This window comes from Haliotis rufescens, unplaced genomic scaffold (assembly GCF_023055435.1).
Source record: "Haliotis rufescens isolate VD_foot unplaced genomic scaffold, xgHalRufe1.0.p SCAF_12, whole genome shotgun sequence".
In the NCBI taxonomy this organism is placed as follows: domain Eukaryota; kingdom Metazoa; phylum Mollusca; class Gastropoda; order Lepetellida; family Haliotidae; genus Haliotis; species Haliotis rufescens.
Window position 1 is genome coordinate 19,010,581 of NW_025963802.1, and position 6,802 is coordinate 19,017,382.

The 6,802-nt window shown below is 39.1% G+C and overlaps 1 long non-coding RNA gene across 1 annotated transcript; it reads right to left on the reverse strand.

Annotated features, from left to right (window-relative positions):
- Window positions 1-4,149: 4,149 nt before the first annotated feature.
- LOC124128137 lies at window positions 4,150-6,070 on the reverse strand. Its single transcript, XR_006860113.2, has 3 exons — window positions 5,883-6,070; window positions 4,970-5,608; window positions 4,150-4,402 (listed from the first exon to the last, which is right to left on the reverse strand). It is a non-coding gene; the product is annotated as an uncharacterized LOC124128137 (long non-coding RNA).
- Between the last annotated feature and the right edge of the window lie 732 nt (window positions 6,071-6,802).

Genomic DNA, 6,802 nt, shown 5'->3' on the forward strand with positions numbered 1-6,802 from the left:
ATCCATTGTGCAGTAAAACGACTTAAAGTTCGAAAGTCGCCTGGTCCTGACGGTACTGTAAATGAGCATATAAAGAAGGCTGGTAGATCTCTGCTGTATCATATTGCCTTACTATTCAATGCCATGATCAACTTTGAATACATTCCAAAATCATTTTCTATAGGTCAAATTCTTCCTATACACAAAGGCCATGGTAAACCAAAATATGACCCTGCCAATTATAGAGGAATAACAATGACGCCCGTATTAAGCAAACTCTTTGAAAGACTTCTTCTCAACAGAATAGAGTCGTGGCTAGATAATAACATAGAATTTCCCCATCCTTTGCAAATTTGGATTTAGACGTCACTATGGTGCTGAAACTGCTGTACTTACGCTAACAGAAAATATTGCATATTACAATGAAAGGATGTCGCCCGTATACTGTGCATTTTTAGATAACGAAAAAGCATTTGATCGGGTATGGCTTGATGGATTATTTATTAAACTGTATGATATAGGAATAACGGGTAAACTATGGAGAATATTAAGGCTCTATGAAATCATTTGTGTGTTTTGAAGGATGCCTTCCCCGTGAATCGGGGAGTAGGTCAAGGTAGAGTAATGTCCACCTGGCTTTTCACGCTATTTATTAATGACCTCCTATATGAACTTGAAAACTCAGATTCTGGCTTAATTCTGCCATGGGGTAAATGCCCTGGGATCCTTCTTGCTGACGACACTACTTTATTGAGTATCTCAAATAAAGGCCTGCAAAATCTTCTTGATGTCGTTCAAAACTATGCTCATATCTGGCAGCTAAAATATAATGTAAGCAAGAGTGCAGTTCTATACTTCGGATGCCCAAACAAAAAGGTTCAAACCACTAATGTATCAATTGGCGATATGCATGTTCCACAAACGAAATCTATTAAATATGCAGGTGTATATCTTAGCACAGATAAATCATCACTTGAACGTACAAAATCTGCATGCGAAAAGTTACGAGTACTCATCAACACTAACCATAATAATGGGCTGTACTTTGGTGGTCTGAATCCTTTATCTGCAGCACGTATCTGGGAGAGGGTAATCTTATCATGTGCCCTCTATGGATGCAGCGTATGGGGTAAACTTCCTCTTAAAGAGTATGAAATGCTTGAAGTTGTACAACGTCAATTTTGTAAAAAAGTTCAGGGACTACACAGGCGCACTCCAAGTATTGTTGCATTGGATGCTATCGGCATCATGCCACTACAGTATTACATAGATAAAAGAGCACTCTACTTCTTAGGAAAGCTGTGCAATGCAAAGTATAACTGTGTTTTTAAAGTTATGTTTCTAGTTCGCCTGGGTCAATTTATGTGTACAGATAGTTTTACATGCAATGTATGGAGTAGAAAATCTCTGATATATAATATGCTACAACTTGTACAGAAGTATAACCTAAGTAATACACTTGTTAACTATGTCAATAACTGTCAATTTATTAAAGAGAAATGCTGGTCCAAGGCCGTGAATGATGCTATTAAATCTCATTGAGATGATGTATTTTATGTCCATCTTAATTCAAGACTCAGTCTGTCAAGATATGTTAGAATAAGATCAAGTAATAAACACTATCTCTGGAAACTAGCCCTGGAGAAGTATGACCATTTGACTAATATTGCAAGGCTTGTATTCTATGGATCAGCTGAAATTGTCTCTAGAGAATGCTATTGTAAAACTGTTGCCAGTGATATTGTAAAGCACGTGTTTATGTCCTGCACGATCAATATGAATGACCGAAATTTACTTTTTAACACTATATGTGATATCCTGGATGTAAATGTTTTGTTAAGATTTGGGAGAAAGATGATGATATTATTCTTGCGTTCTTACTTGGTGGATGTCCAATAGAATGTATTATGGAGCTAGAAAGAGATGTGTGGGCAGAAGTCATAATTAATGTAAGCCGCTTTATAAGGAAATGGCAATACCTGCTAGAAAACTTGTATGTTTATGCACATGTGTAAATATACCCCCAATTCATGTTAAACATGTAACATAATCATACCTGCATATTGTAATCTTCATTCAATTGGAGGAAATAAAGAATATCTATCTATCTATCATCTAAAATATTATATCATTTTTTTTCAAATCTTAAAATGCTTACTCATTTTGGTAAAAAAACAAATACAATATTGGTTACCCAATAAAAAATGTAATAACCCAATTAAAATAGAAACCTTTGAGTAAAACCACAATTGCTCAAAAAGTTATCAGGAGCTCTGCCACTGACAAATTAGTAGCCAGTAGAGATGATGAGACAATTGTTGAAAATCCCACAAATCCCAGCCACGTGATGTGTAGCAAGAGATGCACCTACTTTTCAAAAGGTACAATATATCCAACAATTCATCAGTATGAACATTAAAGCCATTGAATATGTAACCCACAATATCAGTCTGTAAACACAGATACACAGAAAAAAGTAAAAGCCTAAAATTTATTGTATTATGTCCATTTTTGTCTTGCACTACAACAAGCTGAATATGGCTGTCCAATTGGGTGGGAAATGGTAGCGCCACCAAACTCATGACGTGGGTCAAATAGAGTAACTTCCCCTAGCAATGACCAGTTCAAGCTCCTTCCCAGCGCGTGACACCTTCGTTACACTCTCGGTAACATCGTTGCCGTCAGTGTGGGCACGGCCATTACAAGAATCTTGAAATTTGCCCTCTAACCCATTGTGTAATGTTTATACTTTTGTTTATGTCTTTGGGAATGCCATCATATTTCATTTTGAAAAGGTTTACAACTGACCATGTTTTCCAGATGAATTTACGTTGTTGTTTTGATAATCAGATTGGTTCGAGATTGCAGACTAATGGAAAATCAACCAACTTCTCCCTTGCATTCTTACTATATCAATAACACGATAGTTTAAATGAAACAGAAATTCAAATTGACAAACGAAGAAAGTAATTTAGCAGCGATAAGTGTATTCGGCGTCACAACGGTCGTTACTTGTTTGTAAACATAACTGTTATTAGGTTGCGAGTTCAACTCCAAACATGGTTGTGGCCACCTATTTACAGTGGGGAGTTTTGACTGGTGGCAGCGATAGTATAGAGAGTTCCGCGAAAGTACTATTGCTGTGAGGACCTTGTGACCAGTTAACAGGTTGTGTGAAGTTGGAAGCACAGTTCTAATGTGCATCTTCCTTTCGGGTGCTTATCAAAGGGGACCAGCACCCAAACGAGCGTATTTACGTCAAAACAAACCTGTGAATTATCACTTTGTTAAAAAATAGCATGGTTTAATCATTCGCAAAGTATTCATCAAATGGATACAAATTAGAACTAGATCAGTAAATTTATATTTTCACTTGTCATGGCATTTGCTTAACATACACTTTTAACCTCCTGACAGCTAAATGGATAGAACTCTGATGTTAAATATAAATATCTGAGGTTTTCTTTTGACACCTTTTTTTCATAATGCCATGATTTTCTTGGAACGGATTTCCACTCTAACAAATAAGCTTTTTATAATGCCAACCTGGTTTAAATACTAATTCCAATGGGTTTTTTTTCCGGAACATATGTCCTAATTCCCTATCTGTAATGCCAAGTGTTGGAAGTAACGTTCATCAATCTGTATCATATTCGTTCTTCTCTTAGGTGCATTGATCTCAGATGTGTTCACAGTTAACCTGTTTTAATCTTTGTTAACAAAATACAGCTAAAATGACTGGAGCTTTCTTTGCTAATTGCTTCAATTTCTTTGACAAGAAGTGACTGACATGTTGTTATTGTTAGACAATGCCCAAAGCCACATTATCTCTGAGGACGTGCCAAATGTCAACATCCATTGTCTCCTACCTACAACAACAAATCACCTTCAAGTCGCATTGACGCCAGCTCCAGCTCAGTCACTTGAAAGATTCTATTGACAAGAAAGTGTCCCCATGATCCTCCTGAGATGTGTTTGATGTTGATGAAAATGACATCAGCATTCTATCAACAATTTCGTCAAAACGGTCCAGTGAAATAGCAAATTATTAATTACACTATATCATACTCATGTGCAGTGTATAACATGGATTCAAGTCGGCTGGAACTAAATGCCTTATTCATATGAGAAATCATAGAGCCCTACATCGCTGCTCGCATCTATATTTACAATGTTGATATTATTATTTGTCTAAGGCTATAGGTGCAATATAGTGGCATCTCTAGATGTTTCCAGTCTTCATTGTGCATATAAAGTAACCAGCTAACTACAGCGACCGAGCGTTCATATACTCACCATGGACTAGAGATGAGACAGGTGTGGTAGATGGGTGTGGAAGACGGGTGTGGTAGACGGGTGTGGCAGACAGGTGAGGCAGGTCGGTGTGGTAGACGGCAGCAGTCTACAGCTGAGGCGAGACCACCTGTGCACGTCCAGATGTGATCAGATGTCATTTCATACACACCAGGAACAAATATTTTGGAATTGAATTGATCACAGGGCTGTTCCATAAAGGGAAAGAAAGGCTGGGAGTCCTGAATGTCTGGAACCGCCTCCGTGGTCTAATGATAGAGCGTCCCCTCGGAGAGCGGAAGGTCCGGGGTTTTGATCCCCGGCCGCGTCATACCAAAAGACGTTAAAAGATGGTACTTGTTGTTACCCTGTCTGGCGCTCGGCATTAAGGGGCTAAAACAAGGACTGGTCGGCTCGGAGTCAGTATACTGTGTCTGAGTGGGGTATTCATGTTAAACTGCGACATCTCAGTGAGCTAGCACTATAAATCGGCATCAGTCCGGACTAGTACAAGCAGCCACACAAACACACACACGTACATGTACGTCGCTATATAAGTGCAATAATCTTGGACGCGACGTTAAACCCCATTTCACCTCACCTCACCTGAATGTCTGGAGAAAGTGGTTTGGAACAGTCTGTCATAAGTGAACCTCATACTTTCAAAACCATCAAATAAGTGCAGTATGAAACTCACCTTGTCACTTAGCTCTGTTCAACATCCATCCTAGTGGTAGACTGATACTGCCAACATCCTACCACAGCACCGTACATGATGAGGAATATCCACCTTTAACTCCGAGTATCAAGAATACTAACTGAAATATTTTGTTGAGTGTAACCAACCAAATGTAATGTTGATACTTCTTCAGACATACTAGTGAGATCTGACACGCTCAACGAGAAAGGATTTCCTGTTTCAAAGTCATTCAAACAATTCCCTGACAAAAGACACTCTCCAAAAACTACCTGATAAGATGCTTTTGAATACAACCGGGTCATCGTTCAACTAGAAGGTGTTAGTGGGTGTTTCAAGTCGGAGTATGAGCCATAAAACATAAAACACCCATCAACACCTCGGAGCTGCCGAGTCATCAGGAGGTACACATGGACACCATCAGAGACTTTGAAGTGGACGATCGTCACACACAAAACAAGATCCTGATAACACAAGCATGCAAAGTTGTAATCTTTGTATCATGCTGGATATGAGTTGATTTCAGAACCACTTTGTATATCTCAGTGATAGGATACATGGCTATGGAGTATAACAGAGGGTGTCAATTCCTACACATGAGGCGGTGTAATTGGCAGGTGTTGGAGAAGGTAGCCACACCTGTAGAAGAAACAGTATTTTGTTAATTTCAATGACTTCTAAACAAACACAACGATCAATGCACATGTGTAAGGCCCTTTTTGAAGTTGTTGATAGTCGACGAACGAGTTTCGGGAATGCATGCACCAGTATGACAGCTGTTAAAGTGAGATATAGAGCAGAAATGAAATCTTGATTCCATATGACGGGGAACATGTTTGCCCTAAACAAATAATTCTTATAATATAAATGATTTGTTTATCTTCAGTTTTATTTACTGCATCTGGACAGGTACCAGGTTGATGTGGACGCTGACGGTGAAGGAGGAATTTCAGTTTCACTGCTTGACTACTGATGGTGAGACCATGGAAGCTGGAGGCTGAGGCTGAGGCTAGTTGAAACTGAGGATGGATGGCAACTGAGGCTGGTGAGTAGGCTGGTGACATATTGCTGCTTTTTCAGATGAATGTGTCCTGGTCCCTCGTTATGACACCTGAAGTGGTAAGCAGATATTCATTAACACACGTAGAACCAGGGAGGAAACATCTATTCCTTGACCAACATATACACTTATCTACTTCAAGAATCTACCAACAACAACTTCGGAAACATATTAATCTTGTCTGCAAATCTTAAAAATGTCATAACTTAAAGAAAAAATACAAACGACTGCTTGATAATTAAGGGCATATTTCAGCACATTTTAAATAAAAAAGCTCTTCAATGAATTACCGTATTACACTCGTGCTTAGAGTTTACTATTTGTTAGGCTTTCAAATCTTGCAAAATCCACAGATTCACTGTTCCCAGCAGGTTAATACCGGTAGTTTGAAAATGTCTATATTGACAAATATACTCTTTAAACACAAATCTCATATCAAATCGAACCTTTTCTTTCGAGGAAAATCCATGTTAAACCGTTTCCATGTATTTTGCTTGTGACCAGAGAGTGAGTGCGTGGGTTTAACGCCGCTTTTAACAGTATTCCAGTTATATCGCGGCGTGTCAGCTTAATGTGGGAGCCTGAAGTGATGCAGGTCTAAGACCTTTACCACTTCGGTGACACCCACGAGCACGGGCATGGTGCTGACACCTAGAAACATAATCAGGGCGAACCTGGATTCGAACCTAAGGGACGCAACTCTGCACAGCGAATCACGGCGCCTTAGACGACTGGGCCACACATGCCCCTTGTGACCAGAGAACTTCTGGAAC